The sequence below is a fragment of the Aptenodytes forsteri genome, unplaced genomic scaffold (assembly GCF_000699145.1).
Source record: "Aptenodytes forsteri isolate BGI_AS27 unplaced genomic scaffold, ASM69914v1 Scaffold155, whole genome shotgun sequence".
Lineage (NCBI taxonomy): Eukaryota > Metazoa > Chordata > Aves > Sphenisciformes > Spheniscidae > Aptenodytes > Aptenodytes forsteri.
Window position 1 is genome coordinate 182757 of NW_008794446.1, and position 25345 is coordinate 208101.

A 25345-nucleotide genomic window follows, 5' to 3' on the forward strand; every position below is an offset into this window, starting at 1 on the left:
ACATGTTCCCCTATTCCTGCCTCTGGGCGCTTGTTGGCTCTCCTTTCCCCCTTCCACTGACACTCTCCAAAAATATTAAAGTAACCCAGACAAAGAAAACTTCAGCTCTTATGTCATTTGATATCCTATTCAAGTAGGTGTTGTGTTGTGTCCTCCAGTTCCAAGTGCTTGGTCTCTATCTGTTTTGGGCCAGGACAGTGTTTCCCTGTTTTACATGTATGGTTTCCCAAGCATGGGGAGGCATAGATCTAATTCTGAGTCTACTGCTTAAATTTTCCTCTCCACCTACTTTCAAGAGACATCCTGCTATCTCATTTTCATATCATCCAGTGTGCTCACTGACAGCTAACAGGGAAGGGGGAAAGAAGGTATAACTGGGCACTGTGATATAAATTGAATTTCTTGAAGGATTTTCTTTGGACTTCAGATGAAGAATGGTTGAATTAGTTGACACTTCAAAATAAATAGATCTCACTACCTTTTCCCAGAATTCAGAGCAATATTGTTTTATCTGCTTTACATTGCGCCAGCAGGCCCCCTGTACATGCCTTTCTGCTCAGCCTGGCTGCAGTGAAGCTTTGATTTCATCCTCAGTTGCATGCAGATTCTTCCTCAAAAAGCATGTGGCCCTTTTCACTTTTCACTTCCTCTTCAGTTTCTCTTCTTTCATCTATTTTGAAGTTTTGATTTGGCAGATCTCTGCACGAGAAAAAATGTGGAAGTTCGGACGAGGAGGCCTACAGCAACATGGGGACCAAGAATTATCAAATGGAAATTAAAAATTGAAATGACAGTGCAGCATCATTAGTGCTGGGTACATTTTGATGGCCAGAACAATGGTACCCAACATAATAGCTTATTGTTCTAGGTGAGTATGTGCTGTAATTGGTTCTGGGTGTAAACAGGTTCCTGTGTACTATGTCCTTTTATATAGCACTATATAAAAACACCTAATAGTGTCAGCCCCAATCCTCCAAGCAGTCAATATACCACAGATTGCTACTTCTGATAAGGATCTACCTGGACTGGAAGAGATATCAAAAGCTCATTTATTTTGGGAAAGGAGAAAATTTTTAAAAAGCTGTATGGAGGGTGGGTTCTCTAGATATTAAATAGCTATACAAATGAATTCGAACAGAAACCCCCAAAAAAACTAGTTCATGTACAGCACATGGGTAGAACAGCTAAACCACATGGAGCTCTCCCGCCTCCCTCCCTGTACATGAGGTAGCACTCTGACCAAACATGTCATGTTGCAGGATTGGGGCTCAGCGAAACCTTCTGTAATGGCGGATTTCATTTAAGCATGCAAATTTCACATGCAGAACAAAAAACAAAACAAGAAAACAGGATAATTGAGCCTGTAAAAAAAAGAGTGGGAGGGTCCATACTTGTGGCTTGTGATCTAATTTGCTCTGTTTTACCAGGAAATCTTTTTCATGAGTGCCAGTTCTGCAACCATTCGGCCTCTGTTCCTTTCTGGCTCATGTATCATCACCAGAAATAAAAAATCTTGCAACTGGAACTTAACAACTCCACTGCGAGGCATGAATCAGAAAGGAATCCAGAGTTCTTTCCTACAGCTCCATTAGCTCTGCAGTGCTAATAAAAATTATTTGTTGCTAGCAATTTTTTTGAGCAGAAAAGAGGTTTGCAAGACTTCTCAGAAAGGGATCTGCTCTAGGCATTTAAGACTTCATTTGCACACTTATTTTGCTGTTTGTTATTGCACTTTATAGTAGTTATTGATGGTGTGAAATATGTGAAGGTGTTATATGTAGAGCACAGCAAGAGGCATTTCGTGACTATATTTAATGAGTATTTCTGTCTGTTCTCGTGGGAGCATGTGTCGGTAATGCACAATGCAAGTCAAAAAGACTCTATGGTGCTCAACTCTTAAAGTGCATTACAAGAATATTTTTTCCTGCTTTATATAACAACATGTAAATGTCTTGGTCTCACAAACTGGGCATTGTTTTTCCTGCAGATAAAACCAGAACCATTCTGGGTTGCATGGTATGAAGTGATGCCCAAAGTGACTAGGAGGTAAGATAGCCAGCTGAGAACCTCGGTTGTACACAGGGAGCAGAGCAGACTAGATTCAATCCACTGTGTCACTACTATGACTGACAACTGCTGAGCAGATTTTAGACTACTGAGGCAAAAGTCCCATTAAAACCAACAGAAATTTTGCCTGAGTATGGAATGCAGGGTAGGACTCTTTATTTGTTCACTAGGGGAGGAAGTAATGCCACAGTAAGAAAGCTGTTCTTGTAAGTTATTTATTGCTGAGTTTGGGGTTGGTTAGGATTTGTGCCAGCTACTAAATCACTGCAGGTCATGGAAATTTTATTTTTAAGCATTGCTCTTTTGGATGCCCCAAAAATTGCTTTAGCTGTGAATTATTCTGAAAGAGCATGACCAATAAAAATGTGAGAACCATAAATCAGAGCCAACATGTCCCTGCTGGAGAACCTGAATATAAAATAGGAAGCCAGAATCAGGACTACTAGGAAATAGGTTCCTTTTTCTTTTGCAGGTACAAGTAAGTGTAAATACTGAGCCTAAGTTTTCAAAGGGGATGCCTCAATCATTCTGCAAAATCTCTAGGTTCCTGCAAAAAAATAATGTTTATGTGCCCAAGCAACTTCTCTGCATCCTCTATATATTTTGCTTTCTTCTCCCCTCTATTCTATGCTCTCATTTTATTGTGTGTCCACAGAAAGCCTGGTTACAGCTTATCTGTCCCACATCTAGCGCTGTTGTAAAACAACCCATCTCATAGAGTTCCTTCTGAGATGCACTAGAGAGGACAAGATTGAGATGCTCATGGACTGTCTAGATCCTCTGCAGCTCAACTTTCTTCAGGTAAAAGCCTGAATAGAAAAAGGAGAGTTTGCCAGCAAAAAAGTCCAAACACGCAAGGCAGTGGATGTTATACCCCTTCCAAGTTATTACTTCACTCAGCACACCCTGTTGCTCTGAGAGGCCTTGAGCCCATGGAAACCTGTCCAGGCAGGGAAGCACGCTACTGCTGAGAGGTCTGGATCTGTCTGCCAACAATTGACTCTTGTGTCAGTAAAGCATTTGCTAGGATTTTTACAAGGTGAGGTTTAGGAGAATCTTGCTCCTCCATTTAAGCACCTGGAATTCAGGTGCTAGATGGAAATATTAAGTAATGTAAAAATAAGTCTGTTCACGATGTGTGTCTGTGGGTGGCAGTGTTCACACCTCCACTTACAGCTTCCCTTGATGTCTCTTTAGACATGCTGGATTGTCCTCCTGAAGCACCTACCTTTTTCCACTGACTCACATGTTGAACTGACTGATCCTAGGGACATCCCCCAAACGAAATCTCCAAAGTAGCCTGTTGTAGATAATACCAAAACGTCCCTTGTTGTAATACTGCTCTAGCCAGAAGTGATGGGAAAGAAAATACTCAGGTTGGTTTGTGCCATTTCACACTTCTTTTTCCCTACCTAAAAGCTGCTGAGCCGAAGTGGATGCTCCTGGGAAGACTGCGACTCTCCATCTGTGAAGCTGTGTTGACAGTGTCTCCAAACAAGTGGTACTTTGGCATTTTCTCATCAACAGCCCCAGCCAGTGCTGGTCCAAAGTGGATCCCAACTCTGATCAGTTGGTATGAATCAAAAAGGACATGTGATACACCATATCAGTTTCTCATTGTCATTACCTAAAATATTTATCTGTCCTTCTTGAACAACCATGCCATGTGCAACCTTGAACAGGCTCTTCCTCACCTCCCATTCTAGGGACTAAATAACAATTTACTCCTCTGCAAGAACCCATGCACTTGCTTGCAGAAGCAAGGATATAGCCTTGGGCTGATGACAGGGAGTGCATTGTTTGTGAGAAGAGGATGATGATGTGTAGCAGTTTAGCTACTTTCCTACCTTGTGACTGTCACACTGGTAATAGCAATTGGCAGAAGAGAAGAAGGGATTACAGCCCCATTGTACCTGTGGCAAACATCACTTTGGACACCTCTCCACCGGACTGTTCTCCTCATTACCCAGTACGCTAAAGTTAGTGTTCTGTGTATATACGATTAATGTTATGCTTTTGTAGCTGGCCAATAAAGAGTTGTAAAATTCCATATTTTCAATGAACAATTTAACACATGCCCTTGTATAAGCAGCTCTTACAAGCAAGGAGTAAGTGCAAAATAAATCATTACATCAATTATTTTGTGTCTGTGCACAAGTTACTAAACGACTTTCTAGTTATCCCTAAACACAAACACCAGTAACGATAGAGTTTGTACTCATTTCTCTAAACTGTCAGTGGATGGATTAATTGGCTATTGTTAAATGCATGTTTTGGTGCATTACTGGATTCTGGACTGCAAAGTTCTTCCTGCTGCAAAATTAAAGCCCCACAGCCTGAATTCAGCATGGCATTTAACATGAATATTAACCTGAAGTGCAAGTATGTTGACCTTCACTGGAACTTGAGGTCTTGCTTAAATATCTACCGATGTATAACATCTATTTCAAAGCAAGAATTCAGTCATCCCTACCTGAATGGGCTCCTCAGTCATGGGGTTCATGATCTCTTGGGAGAAAATCCCATACCAAATGCAAGATTGGCTACTCCTAGTGCATGGCTAGCGGTGGGGACTGTGACACCTCCAACCACCAGGTATTTGTCTCCTATTGTTTGATCCTGACAGCAGGAAATTCTACAGTCATAAAATGCCCAGTCCCTGCAACTCACTGAAGTCAATGCAAAAGCTCCTATAGATGTGAAATGGACTCAAATAACTGCCCAGTCCTATGCGGTGCTAAGTGCTTCCATTTCCGTTGAAGGCATAGATGTCCACCCACTGAAAGGATAAATAGTGACCCTTGTCATGGATAAGCAAATATTTTTTTTATAATTTCAAAGATTGCCCAGTGACAAATTTTTAGTTTGGGTTTTTTTACATGAACGAGTGAAAGGGAAATTGAAAATATCTCTAAATTCTTATCTCAAAGCATTGAAAAGAGCGAGAGTGTCACTTTACAAGAACTGGTAGTTGAAGTTCTGAAGGAACAATGTCCACCCCAAATTTTCAGCCAGTTTCACTTCCTATGATCACCACAGGTTCTGTTTGATTAGACAGAAGAAAACTCATCATAAAAACAAAACAAAACAAGCAAGCAAACAAACCACAAAAAGAAACCCCAAACACCAAAGAAAGCAATAATATAAAGACTTACTTTATAAACTCTATGGACATTGCCTAATCAATCAAACTTGGAATACATTGAATTCAGTATGTTCACTGTTTGGATGGGCTCACAGGCAGAGCAGGTATTTGTGAATGTCACAACATCACTGAAGAGTACGGTGCAGGAATCAAATCCTCCTGAGGAAGAAGTCCTCTCTTAGATGTACATTTCTTCATAAAGGCTTCTATTCTTATTTGACTAAGTCGGTAATAGATTTTGACAACAGATTTCTGCAACTTGCCAAAATCCTATCAATTGGTTTAATAGCTGAAGACAAGCTCCCTGTAAGCACAGGAAAGATTCCCATCTTTCTCTGTTTGGTAGCTGAATTACACTGACGTGGTGTGGACACCTCACTTCCAAGTTTCTTTTGACTTCCAAGCCTGAGTGTGCTAATATCCTCAGCCATGTTGGGCAGAATTTGAGTTCTTCCTATTTTGCATCTCTTTACAAAGTCATTTCTTGAGACAGGATTTTTCTGAAGTGCAAGTGCCCGGAGCCACAGAGCAGACATGCTAAACAGTAGGATGGGACCAAAGGAAACTTATATCCTGTGTTGTGGAGGTGTGCTGTGGAGTCACGGACTGACAAGTTGGGGACCTGCTAACAAGATACCTCAGCTCCTTTCCCACTCAGTGATTTTTCCTGCCTATGGAAAGCAGTGAGCTGGGGCTGGGTGGGGAGCCAAGGGAGATGGTGCATTGTGGAGTTAGGAAGGGTGAGGATATAGATCTGCACCCAGGAATTTAGGAGCACTCTTGTGCCTCCCAGCTTAGCCATAATCAGAGAATCTCTTTGAACCCCTATTTTCAGTGAAGAATTAAAGGTGTAAACTTGTAGAAGTAACGCCAAATTCATGGTCACCATTTTGTGCAGTCAAGTTTTGAAGCTCAGAGTTCTAATACAAATAAACACATGCAAAGTGGGCAGCAAATTACATGTACTAAGTAAAGACACCTCTGACTGGAGTAGCTAAAAAGCTTTTGCTTAGCAAGTGTTGGATGGGACTTTGCTGAGTTGGTTTATTCCAGGTTGAAAACAAAGCAATACACGTGCCACAAATGCCCCCCTTTCCTGCTGTGGACTACTTCTACTTCTTCGTAACGGGGTTGTCTTTTGAAAATCTTCGTATCAGTGGTACTCAGGCATAAATTTACGATGCAACTCTTATAACTGGAGTTCCCAGGCAAGGCCTGTTCTTCATGTGCAGCCATCTGTTCCCCATCATCATAGCTGTAAGGGTCCCTGATGATGCTTGTATGCTCTGGGTGTTGTAATTCATCATGTAGAGAAAAAGGATACCTTGGGACTGCTCTGGTAAATACACTGTTACAAAAGGAGCTGCAAAGTTTAAGACCAGATATACTAGAAAACCCATAAGCAGAGGCAAAGAAAGCATCCTGCAGTACCTGCATCCACCTTTTTCCCTTCCTTAAGCTGATTCCTTAAGCTTCCTTAAGCTGTTGTGTTTCGGCAGCATGGCATACAGCAAGTTCTCTGTCTTTTCTGCCTCCAAATTCTTGGAAGAGATCCTGAGCTCTTCCTTTTTCCTCTCCAGCTGGTTTGAAAGCTCTGTCTCTGCCAGGTGCCACTGGTTCATCAGGATAAGGTTCCTTGTGACGTCATGAGGTGCAGCATCAGGGAGTTGCATCTTCAGCTCCTCTAGTTACGCCAAGCTGCAGAGCTTGGTGGAGCACAAGTACATCATGTACTGCATGGACTCCATCCAGATCATCCATCCTTTAAATAAAAGCATGGGCCAATGCTACTACCAACGCACACATTTTTGTCCTTCACACCTTCCCAACACATGGATTAGTCTGAGATAGAAACAAAACAATCTAGCAACGCTTAATATTTTTTAGACACATCTAGTAGTACTTGTCCCAACATACCAAGACACTTGGGAAGGAAAGCTGCAATAATAGGGCAGTATAAACAACTGAGTAAAGCCTCCTGCACAGGCTGAGGTACAGCCATGGCTTCTTTTCATCACAATTCCCCACAGAGCTATACCTTATTCATTGGCAACACTATGCTCTCTCCTTGTTTCCATGCCCTAGATGTGGACTGTCAGCTCCCCTGTGAATTTGGCTGTTGCATCTGGCCACAGAATAGGAGAAGACCATAACTAGCCATCCAGGAAGAGCTTTCCCAAAAGGCTTTCTAGGAAACATATCCTGCCCTTGCCGCAAACCCGTCATGTCCAGTCCCTGCCCTATGACACAACAAATGCAGGACTTGTTTCATGGAGCAGAATCAAGGACACTTGGAAGGTTTTCCAGACATTTTAACAAACAACTGCCATCTTCATGGAGAGATGGACAAGGTATTTCAAAAGAAACTGTTAGGATCAAGGATGGAGCTAACATCATTGTAATGATACATTAATGAAAAGATTTTTTAATGTGTTCATTGGCAACCCATCTTTGTTCCCACTGAATTCAGCACTAAAGCTCTCACTGGGAGCAGCTATGACAATGCAAAGAGAATCCGAGCATACCAGAAAATGGCATTTAGGATCTTGGGTGCTTGGGAATGGAGGGCACTAATGGGAAAAATATCTCCAGAATAGCTGATATTCTGTATCACGCTTCTTTTTCTATAAAACACATATTCACAAAAGGTTAAGTTGCTCAATTTTTTGTTAGTTTTGGGTCTATTTGTTGGGTTTTTTTGTCTTCTCTCCCTGCTTTCATTCCACAAAGACAGAAAAGATACTCTGAGCTTCAGTACGGACTGGTTTCTCCACGATTTAGATGAATTTTCTCCTTTTGCTTTGAGAACAAAAGCTGATGATACATTTCCTCCGGCTGAAAACAGGGAAGGTAAGTGGTAGATGGATGATGGCAAAATATTTATCTAAACAGGTCCCTGGGTTCCATATTCCTGATGTGAACTTCTGAATATTCATATCTGCTTGCTTGATCCACAGCTGAAGGAAGGAAGGAAGGAAAGTTATGAATAAAGATAAAAAAAAACCTCTTTCAGAAGAAATGTAAGATAATGCCACAATGTGTATCTGCAGATGTGTGTGGATGGGGGAGAAAAGGAAAGACTGATATCATGGTGAGAGAGGAAAAGAAAAAAAAAAGACACACTGGATGATGTGCAGCCCTGTTTCTTATCCCCACTTTGGGAGAAGGGCCTGCTGCTACTGTTGTCTTGAGGAAAGATCTCAGAGGGCCAATGTTTATGTCGGCACAGTTGACACCAGATTAAGGCACTTAATGTACAGACATCATCACACTTAATGTAAGGACAGCGTCACTCTAAGTCCCCTCTATAGTCAAGGGATAAAGACAGGCACTCTAAGAGCCTGATGTGTGCTCTGAACTCCGAACCTCTGAAGACGGTGTTCTGGCGATCTCCGTCCCCCCACTGACTACAGAGGGGTCCTCGGCTGGCCAAACTCTTAACTGCTGTGCTTCAATTTCTGACAGATTTGTGACTCTGCAGATGCCAGACTTCTGCTTCAGTCTCAGCCCCTTCCCTTGGGAAACACTAATGATGAAGACCACAAAGCCCCAGTCTCCCAGTCCTGAAGTACATCTCACTTTGAGAATGCTGACTAAACTGGTTTTCATTTCCCAGGTATATCAACGCAAGCATCAAGTCAACAATGTGGTGTTCCTTGATTTCCAACATTAGGTAAGAAAGAGTCTGCAAACAAAAAAAATCAGTCTATCCATCTGCATCAATTTCACAGTAAGGCTGGGGCAATTCGTGGCAGGTAAGGAACCAGCCCATAGACTTCTCTGAAATAAAGGTTTAGTTCCATGTTCAAACTAAGTATACTGCCTTACTGCTTCATCAAACACAGCATGGGAAGGAACTGCACAGCAGAATCTTCTGTCTTCAGCCCAAAGCTTCTCTGGATAAATGGGATCAAAAATAAGTTACAAGTTCCCTATAAAAGAACATAACAACAAAATAGAGACACTAAGACCAAGGAGAGGATTTTGAGGCATAAGTGGTGCTGAAATAAAAAAAGTCTTGCTGAAGGTGTTGGATGCCTTTTTGCTCTTTGTAACTTCAGAAACCTTCTTTATCTATAATAAACTGGTCCCAGAGCATCAGTCAATTAATAAAAAATTATTTTTATTTTCCACAAAACAAAATATCTTAACAAAACTGATTTGTAGAAACTTGCCAAACTTTTCCATGGGGCGATTTTTATGGGAAAATAGAAAATAGTTTTATTTTCAGATTTTCAAGGAATTTGGAACTATTTCAGTGAACCCTCATTTTACTTTGCCTGCAGAAATGTTTTTGTTACACTTTTCATCAAAAAAAATTAATTGAAAATGTGGCTAGTTACTTTATTTTGGTAAGGAAAGAAACATAAGCTAATGCAGTAGTTTGAAATATATCTATGAAGCAGGCTGAAAGTGATTTTTTTTCAGTTCTTGTGACAACGTGCGCATACATTGTATTATCCTTGGTGAATGCAACCTTACCAAAGTAAAGCAACAGGTTCATATTGGTGTGCCAAGGGAGAGCCATAAAGCATCACAAGGAAGATGAAATGGGCCTGCCTGAACCCAGGTACTGTCACATGCAAATTAGCAATAACCAAATTAATTTTAATTTCCCAAAGTAAATATAAAAGCAAAACATCAGAAAACCTTACTTATCATGTTAAAACTGCTCTCCAATGCCAAATTTCTGCCCACAACATGGTTTTATGGAGGCTGTAGTAAGACTAGAAAACAAGTTTTGTGAAAATGCTGCCAGAAAAAGATCCTGCACCTAATAATGCAAACGTTTTTTACTGCTGTACAAAACTCCTTTGTATAGCGCTGGAGGCTACCTCAGTGACTTGTGAGATGATGCTTTCCTCATTACAAATATTCTCATGAACACAGAAAAGCAATAGTTGCAGTTCATGTGGCTTGGTAGCAATGGCAGTAACTTGGCTGCCTCAGCCCATTGAAATTCTGCGGCTGACCAAAGTACAGCTATTTTCTAATTGCCAGTGGAAGAGTTCAAAAAGAAGCCAAAGACAGTCCCAAAAAACCCACTGAACTGTAGCACATCTGGGAATGTATATGAATACATATTGTATATTAATTCTGTCATGTTCTAGATCCACGATCCTTAAAACTGAGATCCTGTCTTTAGTCAGTGTACATATATATATATATATACACGTGTGTGTGTGTGTGTGTGTATAAACACTAGTGGTAGTAGTAGACAGCCATCAGCAGTTCATATCTGTTGATAAGTATCATCCTGATAAAGAGAGAACTGTTTCTTCCTCTTCACCATCCTTCCAAACATCAATGTCCCATCTGACACCATCTATCAAAGATGTGTTGCATTTTTTTCACTTCAGACACTTCTCTGGAAAGCTAACTGAAAGCAATTCTTGTCTCGTCCTCTGGTTGTATAAGCAACCACAGCAATTATATAACTGCTGAAAAACCCACCTCCTTTCAGGACAAAATGTACACAAAATAATTGAAAGAAACAAAAGGACATCCAGAATATGTATTTTTCCTGAGCAGCTAACCCAACGCATCTCACGATACAAATAAAAGTTAAGCAAAAGCTCTACTACAATCAGAAGCAAATAAACTCACTGCACATCATGGTCTGGCTGCATTTAGACAAGAAAACCTCTCCCACCAAATCCAAAATCTGCAATCCTTGCATAAATCAATGACATCATCTTTGGTGACTCACTGCCTACAATATTTATATTCAGCAGGCTGTGTGTGTGTTGTGTGTATAAACACTAGTGGTAGTAGTAGACAGCCATCAGCAGTTCATATCTGTTGATAAGTATCATCCTGATAAAGAATGAACTGTTTCTTCCTCTTCACCATCCTTCCAAACATCAATGTCCCATCTGACACCATCTATCAAAGATGTGTTGCATTTTTTTCACTTCAGACACTTCTCTGGAAAGCTAACTGAAAGCAATTCTTGTCTCGTCCTCTGGTTGTATAAGCAACCACAGCAATTATATAACTGCTGAAAAACCCACCTCCTTTCAGGACAAAATGTACACAAAATAATTGAAAGAAACAAAAGGACATCCAGAATATGTATTTTTCCTGAGCAGCTAACCCAACGCATCTCACGATACAAATAAAAGTTAAGCAAAAGCTCTACTACAATCAGAAGCAAATAAACTCACTGCACATCATGGTCTGGCTGCATTTAGACAAGAAAACCTCTCCCACCAAATCCAAAATCTGCAATCCTTGCATAAATCAATGACATCATCTTTGGTGACTCACTGCCTACAATATTTATATTCAGCAGGCTGTCTCCCTCGTGGGAAAGTGTCTGTACTGCTGAGACCCATAGCTCATTCTGATCCTTGTACAGGAGGTAAAAAGGATGTTCTCTCACCTTGCCTTAATTTCACACACTTTGCACAATATCCCAGTAGGATTTTTCTCAATTTCACAACAACATTGAACAGTTCTTTGTCTCCTGAGAAGCTTCATCTTGTGCTGTCTAGGGAATAGCATAGAGAAGAACATATGTGAGTGTGTTCATGTTCCTGTGTATGACATGAATAATCTTGGTAGACTGTTTTAACATGATACGATCAGATAACATGAAGGCTGAAAGATAAGCACTTACTAAACATGACATGGCAGTGGTGCATGCAATATTCATTTTGCTTCAGTCTGTGAAAGAGTGATGATGCATTCTTTCATTACATGCTCATACACCCTTTCTCAAATACTCTCTTACACATTTTTGTTATGTTTTCCCGTTATCCGAGCTGGTCACCCCAGGCTCCCTTTATAGTCAGTAAGAAGAAACAAGGCATTTCCGCAGTGCAATTCATCTCATCTGAAAATAGATATCTAAAATATGACAGCTGAATCACACTTGAGAAGTACCCTTCAGTCATTTACACCTGTATAAAATACAGCCACTTGGCTTGATTTAGCTCACAGAAAATGGCCCTGCGTGAATGGCAAGATAAAGGACAATCCAAGTCATCCATCCCCATCCCTCTTTAAACTTCAAGGCTGTAATGTGTGTTATCTCTAAGATATTTCTGGTAGATGAAAAGAACCTCCAAAATGGCAGAGGAAATTGTAAGCAATTTTCCTCATTTCTGTAAATCATTGAATGCACCTCATCATTATCTTTATGAAAGACTCCATTTTCTGAATTTGTGTCCGTCCTTGTTTTCCTCTTTGGGCTGTTAAACTTCCACAGCACAAGGAATACTACGTGCTTCTCTCCCCCTTTGCACTCCTCCTCTTCTCCTTGATTTAAAATTTCCATTGTCACTTCACTGTTCAAGAACTCTCCGGCAACAGACTCTAGGTTACCTGATTTAAAAGCAGTCACAGCTTTGTATTGTGGCCTAATGGTTTAAGTAAATGATTCTACATAAAATCCTGCCATTTTTTGGAGTTTATTGATGAAACATCTTTTCTCTTCTCCCTCTGGCTCAACCTGCATTTTTGCTGTTACCTAGCTCATCAACAGGACTATTGGGTATAAAATATGCCATATAAGGGACAATTATAACTGATTTAATAATGATATATATTCCTGCAACTTTGTAAATCTCAAAGAATTTTAGTCAAGGTATAATGATTCCAGATTGACACCAGAAGAACCAAATTCAACATCTGACTCAGAATTTCATCCAGAGTAAAAATGGTTCAAACTGTGAAGCTTCTGTGTGCATGTGCTGGTGGGGGGTGGAAAGCGCAAGAAAATGGGTGTCTTTCTGAAATGGAAACACCAGGCAATTTTATAATTATATTACTAAAATCTGGGAAAGCAAGTTGTGTCTCCCACACTCAACATAAAATTATAAACCCAAAAATACGATGTTCATCTGACCCTTTGAATGCTATCTCAATTATTTTCTGTCTATGGTATTTATAGAGTATCTGTCACTGCATACAGGCACCAGCTGCATAACCACAGCTATTTGGATATGATCAAGTTAAAGCCACAGGACTAAGAGTAGCAACCATTAATTTCTGTTATGATTCCCACTGCCCACAACAATGTGATGCTCACAGTAATACATACACATGTACAGAAAATAAATCCTGATCTTCAAATGAACAACCAGTGCCGTCTCTTTGCAAGTGGATAGATCTTAAACATCAACCAAGATCTCAGATCTCAGACACTTTTAAGCACAGATAATGCAAATCATGGGTTGAATCCAATGCAGAGCATTTCTAGACATACACTGGTATGGCTCACATAGGCTTTGTTCATTCAGCCTCTTCTAGCATCGATTGCCCTGGTAATGGGAATACCATTCCCAGCCTGCCCAAAAAGTGTGTCAGCACCCTACCTACTGGTCAGATCTGCCAGCTGTGCTGCTCGTGTAACTGCTCCCCATCTATGTCATCTAAAGCCTGGCACGTAGAAACACACTGCCATTTCAGAGGAAAAAAATAGGGAGGAGTAGGAGGGGGCTGGAGTTGAAAACCTGAAGTATTTTATATTATGGATCCCTGCATGTGACTACACTTCCTCAGAAGGTGTCCTCTATTCACAGGTTTCCTTGAAGCAAGACTGTCAGGGCATGTCTGGCCAGGTGCAGCGCACATGAGGTAGCACTTCTGCCTTACCTGGCATGACATGACAAAGGCCTCTCCTGGCAAAATAGGAGTGAAGAAGCATTACTCTCTCTGTCCTCCTTTCCACATGAAAAGATGGTGCATTCATTTCAGAAAGGTGAATACTCAGATTTTTTTTCAAAGCAGAACTTCATAGCATTTCCAAAGACCGACAGACACTAAAAATATCTTGGGCATATCAGCTGCTGGTGAAATCAGTATACTACCCACTTAACCTAAAACATATGTCTTGAGCAAAGATCAGGAAAATAACCTAACCTACTGGAATGAGGCACCTCCTTTTATTTGCTTCATGGAGTTTTGTGTTTTTATTTTGAGATATGACTAATGAAAACCAAGGCTAGTTTGGGGCAAGCCACACAGAAGTGCTGCCTGTCTCTCATGAGCTTTGGTTGTCCAGAGGAAGAAACAGAGAGGGCTGTTGATCTTGTGCAAGTGTAAATCCAGAGAACAAGGCACTGCCTCTTCACGCAGAGATGTTATGCTCTCCATTAGCCTGAGCAGTGGTGTCCATTTCCCCATCACTTTGTAGGGACAACCTCTAGGATGGGCTTGAAGGCACCTGAACTGAGCTCTGCGTGAATGAGTGAACAGTCTGTGGGGTTATTCAGTTCCTGGAGGCAGATTTATATACCTGGTCAGCTGAATAACTGCAGACTCCGTTTGGTCCATTGGCTAGATATCCATTGTCTTTAATGGGAGCTTAGACATCTGACTTACGTGTGGACACCGACATATAGACACCCGAACTTAAGTGTCCACACTGTCTACAGGCTGGATCTGAACGGGGGCTACATATCACTGCTTAGTTTTGCACAGGCATGCTGATGCGCAGTGAAGCCTATCTGTAAGAAGACTGATTAGATCTAGCCATCTGGAAGTGTCACTTTGGCATCAGAGGGAAAGCCTGGGACATAGTCTAGGGCAAAGGTGGTGTGTAGAAGTAGATTATATATACATGCCCTTTGCATGTCCTTTCACCAAACCCAGGTGAAAGACCCTGTCATCTGCAGGACATATCCTCACAGGGCTTGCCCTGGGATGGGAAATGATTCCCTCTTGCCCTCAGAGAGAGGCTACAGGCAGATCTGCCACAATCTGGCATCTTGGTATGACAGCAAGGTCTGCCAGGAGGCACTGGGATAGTTGTCAGTGCTCTCTAAGCCATAGAGAAGTAGCAAACTGTCTTTACTTAGAGTGCCACAGGCTTCTCGAATCAGTAACATCATCATACGCAGCATAGCTCATGAAGGTGGGTTTGACTCCTGCCTGGGTTCTGGAAAATACAGAGGATAATGACTTCAGGTAACATACAGGGAAAATCATCCAATCTAGTTCCCTCTGAAAATGATCCCGCCAGTGATAGGGCTGAACATAGGAGAACCAGAAAGCAGGGCCCAGCATTCTCTAAACTTCTTGATTTTATAAAAGCAATTTCCAAGGAACAATAAAGAAATTGAATCAATCCCTGTCAAGAGGTCTTTGGAGTGGTGGCCTGAGGGGAACGCAGGGGGCATGCAGGGGTTCCTCTGTGCTTTCTCCAGGAGGTATGGTTCCTCAAGCAGAAATGCAAGTGGAAAAAAATGCCATGTAAGAAAAGAAAATGTAGTCCTTTAGCCTTATCTCTTTATGTTTGTTTATCCTAAGCATTTTCAACTCAGTGCAGAGCTCTCTACTCCTCCCCTGTTGATAAAGAAGATCCATAGACGCTCTAGATAAGAAAACTAGGCAGAAGGCCACAAATAATCATTCCTCAGAGCATGTGTGTAGCCTGCGTCCCTCTGCATCTTCTGCACTTGAGCAACTTCCAGAGGGCCTAGACAAGACCCTGGTCCTGGTGTGTCAGATGCTACAAAAACCTGCATAAAAAAGAGTCTCTGGCCCAGTGGGAGCAGGCAAAGGCTGAAAAGGAAAGAAAGATGGCATGAGTTTAGAGGAGTGGTTAACACCAAGGTTTCAAAAGTAGGTTTTGGATACCCGGTTTGAAATACTTCAGAAGACCTGATCACCAAGTATTTTAAGCTGAATACCTAAAATCACTAGAAGTTTTGGAAAACCTTGACCTATACCACTGTGTTATGATAAACGATATTTACCTCTACACAGGGAACATTCAGGATTGAATGCTCATCTCTTAGTGCCCTTCCCTACATTAAATGTCATTCTTATCTATCTAGTGAAACTCCTGATAGAGGCAGGTCCTGTCATGATTGCTTTCTAGATCTGAGATACTAATGGCATAAAGCAGCCAGTATTGAATTCAAATATCTTCCCAATGCTACTGAGGTTGATCTAATTTGGAATCCTTTTCTGATGGCCATATAAGCATCATCAAAGCAGCATAAAAACTACAGAGGAAGGGACAGAGGTACATTCAGGCTACCCACAGTGTGCTTAAATATATGACTCCTTTCCACTGGATTTGAGCAGCTCTGGGTAGCAGGCAGGCTGAATGGCACATTGCTCTAAGATATCATACATGTTGCAAAGAAAAGATTTGCAATTCTTTTCACCTACCTTTGGATTGCTAAAAGTCACGCATGTAGCCAGAGCTAATTGCCTAGAGTCCTTTTATAAACTGTGAGAGAAAGGTATTTTCAGAAGGTGATTCATCCTACCCTTCCTACCCCAGAGACGAATAGCCTGTATGAATGGCTGTCAGCCTCCGGTGACTGCACAGGGAGCCGAGGCATGCTTTATACTAGATGCATAACTCTTTAGATGGTAAGAGTCATCCCAGCCAGAGTTATACAAGTTGAATATGAGTCCATGTACCCTGTCCAGAAGAGTTCACATGTATGCATTTCTTTATATCTAATAGAAAATGCTTATATATGTCAGTCCACTTCCTCTGCATCTTGTATTTTGGCTACGTCTATCATTACATTTCTCTTCCTATTCTCCTGACATTAATGCCGTAAAGCACTACTGGAGAAATACAGTTATACTGGGGGAAGAAGGAGGAATAAAACACGCTGTGTGCAAACCCATTTCAGAGGCTGAGAGCAGAAAATCAGAGCACAGGCAGAACAGCCTGAGTGTTTCTGGCGTGCTTGCAGGCACAACACAAGTAAACATCTGAAAGACAAAACTACTATCTGCTCAGCATAGAAAGCAAGCTGCCAGATCCAGACAAAAATGAGTGTGAGGCCCAACCGAAGCATGTGCGTGCATGCTGAAGAGAGCCAGAAAATCTCTACAAATGTCACTATCCACTCTGGTTTGTTATACAGGCCCCAGAGGCCAAGAACTTGACTCTCGGACCTTTTTGTGCAAACTGTGACATCTCAGACTCATATCAAGAGCTTTCTATATGTTTTGGCTCAATATCTGCTCCCAGTTATGTTGGTGGAAGGAACTTCAGATTCACACCAACCTAACAGAGTTTATTTTGCCATTTGTCTGTGTTTAGTCTTCATATTAATAATTAAGGCAGGCAATGCAGATTGGGATGGAAATTCTTTCCTGAGGAAGAGAGCTGTGTGCTGTGCAAACCACCTAGCAGCCACTGAAACTGTTGTTTCAAATATTAGTAGAGAATATTAGTGAGAAAGCTCACTACTCATTTTTCCATAAGTATCAGCATTTCTAGGATGTCCATTGCCATGGGCTCATTATTTAAAATTTCTGCTGAACAAGAACATGCCCAAAAAGTAACGGGCTCAGTTAATAACAAGCTGTGAACTTTGTGAGGGTTTTTTGAGCTATAAATGTACTTTCTGCGGTCTGTTAATGAAATCATCCTTCCTGTCAATGAAACAGGGCCACAGAGAGGAGAGTTGCATGAGTTTCCCCGATGGAGTTTTTCCCAGCCACACCACAGCGCAGGGTTATTTGCACAGAGGCCCCTTCACTGGCTCAGGAAACCCTTCCAGTCAACTGCCACCTCCCTCAAAAGGACCGTCGGCATTTAGTGTGGCCTTGGCTCATGGCTTTCCTCCACCCAAGAGAGGGGTGGTGGGTCACCATCGAGCCAAGAAGGTCTCTGTCAGCCATTCGCCGCTTTCTAACACAGGTTGTCCATATGAACAAGTCTGGTTTATGATATGCAACACATGAAATCCCAGAGGGGAAAGGTGAACCTGGCAATAGGTAAAGGCATTATTAATCTCACAGACAAATGCATCTGTCACTGCTGATGTGGGATGTCTTTGCCTCTTCTGAGTTGTTTCCTGATTTACACTGAGCACAAGCCGCTCAACTTCTATGGGGATATGACTCAGCGCTGAATTTTGGCACAGGCTGCTCAGAATTAATTATAATGGTGAAGTGCAGAGCTGTGGGGGCCCCAATTTTATTGATAATCCTCCTCACCACATAATCAGATTTTAACCCCCTTTGACCCCATTACAAAAGTCCGCATTCAGGACCAGTACTTATCTTCTGGAGGATAAAACACTTACTTGAGTTTTTTCCCAGGTCTCTTTACCGAAGTTCTCTATAATAAGAGTTTTCAGACAGGAATTGATAAATCCATACTAAAGGGAGGGAAAACTTTAACATATTATACCTCATGGAATAAAAGGGGAAAAACAGAGCTCTTGTAATGCTAGTTAAAATGTAATGGCAAGCCTCTAAAGAAAATAACAATGCCCTCATTTTTGTGTACATTTGTTTTTTTAATAGCTCTGCTCAGTTTGACCCCTGGTCCTAAATTCTTCACATCAGTAATTCAAGTTTCCATAAAGAAAACATAGTAAATTTTGAAGCCACAGTGTAATTAAAGACAGTTACAGGAAAATAATCTCTGGGTAATTTGAATCCTTTTAGAACCAATATAGCTAAACTATTGACAGAATAAAGAGGGGAAATTAATGGATCTCATATCAGACTTGAGTGAAAGGCAACTGTTTTGTTTGGGAAAACCACACAGCAATTGGCATTTAAATCTGACTTACAAAGCTCGCTATTGAATTTTTTTTAAGTGTTCTCTCACCGCATATTTTCATCTTAAACAGTGATACTGAAAGAAGCTTACCATGGTTTGGCTGTCTGCTTGCAGTTTCTGCAAGGCAGGTGCTCTCGGCTCTTTGCAGCAATGAAGTTGCTCCTGCTTGTTGCTGTTCTGGCACACCAACTGTAAGTTTCTTTTCTTCTTTGTTTCTTTTTTTATAGCACATCAGTTTTGAATGTCTAGAGGCCATGGTACACAGGACCGAGAGATCCACAGAGAAATATAAACCCCAGCGTTTGTCTTTCTACATATCCTTTCCCAGGAGAGCAGGGCATACTGTTCTGAAGAAAACAAAGAGAAAAGTATTTTTGTTGGTCTGAGTCTGAATAAGTGTTTCAAGGTGAAAACATGCAGTTGCTCAGGAGATGTTGGGGGGAGGGGGTGTTATTTCTAATAAAGCAGCCTCAGATAGATTCTGGAAGTAGGCTGCTCACTTCTTTGAGTGCTGCTGTTAAGCCAGCTCAGACGCCATCCATCTGTATGTGTCTCAGGGATGTCTAGGCAGCCAAGTGCAGTCCATTGCCTGCCCAGCCTCCCGGCTGATGAGGTACTCTCTGCAAGTTGCATACCAACTGCACCTGGCAAGTCCTGCTGACCTTTGTCACCGTAAGGCATCATGCCATGTGAGAAGTAGAAAGTCGAAATACTGTGCTTAAAAAGGCAATGCTTGCACTGAATCTCTTCACCCTGAGATCTCTCCTAGGTTATTTCATTTCTTCCCGCCTTCTGTTTCCCTTCAGCCCCCTGAAGTCAACAGACGAGCTCCAGATCTACCATAGCGAAGGAGATCAGACTCTGATCTTTCATATCACACTTCAGGGTAGAACAAGTCTGAAATCTTCTCCTGAGGAACGGGAAGTGTGGTGGGATGTTGCCATAACAGCTTGTCTGTGGAAAATGCCATTTTATCACGTGCAAGTATGCCCTGACAGAGGGGTACTTTTGCAAGAGCCCTTGGACATACTTGTGTGAATACAAGAGCAGCAGCAGTTCTCATATTCACACGGCATTCATAGAAATTCTGTTTTTGTGAGTAATTGCACTTCCAGGAACATTATCAACAAATCCTTAAGGCCCAGGTTACATGGGAGCATCGGTAACAACCAACAGCCCTGCAGGAACACAGCGGCAAGGGCTGCGGAAAACTGACAAAGATGTGGGACAATTCTTTCTTGCAGAATTATGCCACTTGAGGGCTTAAAGTTAGTAGGCTTAGAGGCAGACAGACTGGGCTAATTCTGGACTTTTTGAGAGTCTAATTTAATTCCTAGAAGTGGAGCTGTGTCCATTCAAGCTTGGCTCCAGACCATCTTTTTCAAAAGCAGTCAGGCACCAGTGCAATTGCCAGTCACCTAACTCCCACTGATGCTAGTTATGTGCCTTTTGAAAATCCCACTAAGGGCGACTGCAAATCTGGCCCCGAGTATACTCACTTCAGTTTATTCAGCTGAATTACAGGTCAGATCTGCTCACACTGGAGTCCTTCCACTGAACTGCTCGCTTTCCTGGCACAGCAAAGACCTGTATCATTGAGGTGAGGGGGGCAAAAATTAATTCTGCGTATTGGAAGCTGAAAAGTGAAGCTTACCCTATTGAAGGGTAAGAATGTGATGAATCAGTTCTCTACAGTGAAGTGATACTAAAGCTAGCTCCAACTTAGGAACAGCACAGAGTATTTTATTGTTGATCAATCCCCTTTTCCCTTTGCTGTTCCCCATACAAGTATCTGGAGATGATGGTACTGTGTTTGTCAGTTAGCAAGGATGCAGTGTCATACATCAAACCACAAGCAAGCCCAGACTAAGAGCCTGCATGTGAGCAGTCCCAGTGCTGATGTTATACCTGGGCCTTATTAATGCAGGGAACCTCATTAATCTGAACACTTTGGGACCATACAACCATCTGAATTAATGAAAGCTCCTGTTGCTGATGTGTAGTCATAACAGTGCAAAGATATTCCTTTTTTTTTTTCTGTAAATGATTATTTTGGCATAAAACAAAGCAAAAAAATCAAGGAGTTTAGCGTGCATGCACTAAATATAAACATACCCCTGGAAGACACAGGAGCAGCTGATGCAGAAACAGGTTAGCTTTTGATTAACTGAGCTGTTTGGATTAGCAAATTCTGGAATAACAGCATTACAGGTCCCAAGAAGCTGGAAACCTCATATATTGATTCTCCTGGGCCTTGGAAGGAACTTCAGAATCAGGTCAGAAACTCTTAGCTCAGGCCTATCACAAGACTGAACTTCTGAATCTTCAAATCCTCTGCTTATTATTTTTAATCCATCTTCATATTTTCTGTGCCTAAGAGTGCATTGTTTCTGGCAACGACATTACTTTGTCTATTTGTTTCCAGACACAGAGGCAAGTGGTCAGCACCTCAGACATGATTTACTGAGGTCTCAGTGTCTCCTATGATGTCATGGTTATTTATTTCCTAAGGAAATCATCTCCCTGGAAGAATAAACTCATTTAAAAAACTAACATTAATTGGAAACTGCCAAACAAATGCTTGTGAATTAAGGAGCCTAGAAGTGAATAACAGATACACACACTGACTGTCTGTTGATGAAGCAGGACAAAACACTTCCCTTTCCCTTTCATCCCCAGTTCTCTTGCTGATCAGAGAAATAGGAGGGTTGCAGAATAGCTAGGAATGAACTGCCACCGTGTGGCCAAGGGACAGTTTTAGCTACCTTTCTAGAAATCTCCTTCAAGAGCTGTTGCTCCGAGATAAGTGACAGTCCCCAGCACTTTCTAGTGAAAGTTTTCTGCTCGATCACACATTTCACTTCGGTGGCACCTGCAGTGCCTCCCTAGCAGTGACCATAGGTTTCTTGGTGAGGTCTTGCTCCCTTCTCAGTCTCACTTTAATAAAAGGGTGGAACACATCACTTTTAATTCCATAAATTATTTTTATATTTTCTCAAATAGGTCACCTCATCTTCTGACAGGGGTCAGGGTATCATAATCACTGAGCCATTCAGGTGGTGATGCCTAGTCTTGCCTTAAAAAAGATGGATAATTTTATTAATATGATAAGCCTGTTAGTAGAAAACTTTTCACCATGCACTAAATTACTGCTAGTCAAGTAACAGACTCTGCTTCTTAGCCCGGTCTGAAGCAGCTGGGCTCATATGTTCTGATTTGCCCTCAAAATTCTTTCAGAACAAGATGTTTTTCTAGCCATTAAACTCAAGACAAGTCAAGAGTCATTCCACTGACATGATGCAACTTGGTTCCACTTTACCATGGGCATAACTCAGAGCTACAGGCCCAAAAGGTGGCAAAAGCCCCCTAAATATAGCCTGCTGTGACTGGCCAGCTTTGTGCTGCTTTCATCTCCTTGAGGACCTGCTCCACCATGGAAACAGAACAGGCGCTCCCCTGAATTTGCCCAAGCAGAACTACAAACTGGCCCTACAGCTGTGAAAATTTTGAAGACATCCACTAGGTGCTAATCTAATATTTTTTATACACCCCATTCAGTCTGGAGCAGCAGATAACTATATATCTTTGGAGGACTTCCTGCATTACTTAATGCAGTGCTGACACCTTCTGCCTTCACTGTAACTTTACGGCACTGAAAGATTCAAACCAGAGTGCACATCTTGTCCAGCTGCCAACTTCCCACTAGCTGCCTATATTTCTTCTGTCTCTGCCAAAGATGTTTGCAAATTCAGCTCACTTATGTGCATCATGATTACACCGAGTTGCTCAACACAAAGGGACAAAATTATTTTGAATCCCCCAGGACACGATTACTTCAACAGACTTAATCTCTCTTCAGTTACTGGCTTCTTGTACACAGTGTCTTTAGTTTCTCATGGACAGCTGTGGATGTGGCGTCACAGAAATTCATAGCCCCTTCAGAGCTAGTGCTCAGCAATGACACTAGCTAGAGGAATTTGAAATACCCCAGGACTTCAGCTGAGCTGAATTTGAAACAACAAAATAAGAGAAGCTCTCCTAAAGATCTTGCCTATTACTCCAGTGCACTCTGGGAACGAGCTTTTGGGGATCAGTGCTGCGGGGAATGTTCACACACAGCAGCCTTGATTGACAGAGCTCCTAGTTGATGCGCTTCATTATCAGGGCCTGGGGGCATGACTGAAAGAGCTCACTAATAATCTCTGCAAGGGATCTAGGTCATACAGAGCTCTGCTGGTCATGAATAATTCTTCTGTACAATTTGCATTGTCGGAGCACCTATAGTAGGTGCTTAATTTCAACATTGCAATGCCTGAAAATAGCTGCATGTTGTAGCAAGGCCATTTAGAGGGCCCACCCAAGGCAGATAGAGTCCATTTAGTGTCAGTGCAGAGAGATCTGACTCCAAAGGCCTTGGGCGAACAATTCAGACCAGCAGAGGAGCACCTTTGTAGGGCAACCGACTGCTCCTGGAAACTGTGTGGAAAGCTGCCGGTGTTAGGCAGGGACATGGTTCTGTCTTGGGACAATACAGATGGTGCTTCCATCCACACTAAACCCTTCTCTGAGGAGGCAGCTAACACAGGGGATGGAAATGCTTCCCTTTCCTCCCTCCTGCTCCCTTTCCACTCAACTGCCCTGTTCTAGTACAGGTAACACAACACCCAACTTCTGGGCTTGAACCCTCAGCTCCCATCTCCCCAGAGAGAGCCCTAAGATGCTAGGGCCACTCTCCATAGGTCTGTTGGAGCTGAGCCGTGTCCAGTGAGGAGCTCACAAGGGCTAATATGCTAGGAGAAGGAAGATGCCTGCATTTATGAGATAGGAGGTAGAAAATGTTCTCAGAGAAAAACTGCTTTATTTTACTTGCTTAATTAAAATTTCCTAAGATGATAACAGGCTGAAGTGAGCTTTAAGAAAAGAAAAAAAAAAAAATCACAGAATCCAAATAAAAATTACAAATCTTTTTTTCCGCCTCTGTCTCTTATTCATAAAAGCAAACACATATTTCACACTGGAGTTTGTGTGCTGGACAGCAGGGGGACCTTTACCCTCTGTCACAGCAGATGACCAGAGATACCTCTGTCTTACAAGGACAGAGAAGAAGTCACAGGGAAGGTCAAACATGCTGCAGCAGTCTGGTTCCGCATATAACAGTGCATCCTTAAAGCAATAGCAAAAATATCAGCTACTCCAATGAGTAAAACCTTGGCACTATGAACATGAAGCACAGCCCAGGGTAGAACACTGTTGGAATCCTTTTCTTCTTCTTTCATCAGTATTTTAATTATGCACATGCCTAATTCTGTTATAGTAACTTAAGAAGACGGTGAGGTTTTCTGTCAGCATCCATTCATGTTGCAGGTTCTAGTAGCAAAAAGGTGACCACACACTTAGTAAAAATGTTTCTCGGCAACTTCAGTGTGAGATTCTGCTTGGAGAGGGGTTTCAGGGCGACACAGTTGCCAAAAATGTGCAGTTTTTGGCCTTAAATGATCATATGTCAAAGGCAGAACAGTTTTAAGGACAGTTACGATGTTCAGTTCAGAGCAGTCAGGACAGGACTGGGGAAGTACAAAGGCAGCATCACTATCTGTATAGAGAATACAGACTAGTCATGAGAAGCACCAACAGCAGGGAAGCAAAACCTAGACCTTAATTTAAACTCTTCACGAAGATGTATCAATGATGTTGGTTAAACTGGTCATTTTGAAGAGGATACGGACTAGACAAAGAGTGGCAAAGCACCTCCAGAATTAAAGTGCTACAGAAACAATCCACCCCTCCCCATCATGAACACCACTAGAAAAAGAAACAAAATGCTTTAATCAAACAGGAGATGCCAGCTCTGAATGGAGGAACATGTGGGTTTTTGGCACTCTCCTATCTCATGACAGAAAGTGTCCTAGATCAGTGAAATCTAAGAGAGGTACTTCCACCTCGTGTCAGAAATGCTGTTTGAATAACTCAGTCCTAAAGACTAGGAGCACAAATCAGCAAGAATTGCCACCTGCTAAATGTTCTGTGTGGTGGGCACAAAGTTTATGGAGGTTATGATATATCAGATGGGTTATACTGATGGCCAGTGCCTTAGGAAATTTATCCAAACCTGTGGACACAAAAGCTACTGAACGTAGAAACAAGAAATCACCAGTGAATCACCAGTTGGTCATACCAGGGCTGCCATGATCCATCTGTCACAGTGAACCACCAATTGAACACCAGATGAAAAAAATCAGTGTAAGCAAAGGCTTGATCCCAAACATCTCGGCAAATTCTTAAGACAAAGCATGAGCTGGGGGATGCGGCTCGGACGGATGCCTGTGATATAAATGGTATTGCCCTATCTGAAGGACTAGTATTTCCATAGGGTGATAGCTCCTTGTAACTTTCTATGCGCTTTTCCATTGCTGTACATCAGTAAAACTGGCAGAGTATGGGGCTTAACAATTCCAAGTATCACATGGAAGACATCACCTCTAAGATGAAAGAGCCTGAAGAGGAACACTTCTAGACTGCATTCGTCCTAATATATAGTCTTTAATGATGAAGTAGCAGAATTCCAAATATTGAGTATAATCGAATGTTGATGCAGTGGATTTGTCTGCAACTTGTCTTCTGCCCTTGAGAACAAC

At 41.8% G+C, this 25345-nt stretch overlaps 1 pseudogene; it reads right to left on the bottom strand.

Annotated features, from left to right (window-relative positions):
• Nucleotides 1-2854: 2854 nt before the first annotated feature.
• On the bottom strand, nt 2855-9127 carry LOC103907977 (annotated as a pseudogene).
• Nucleotides 9128-25345: the final 16218 nt, after the last annotated feature.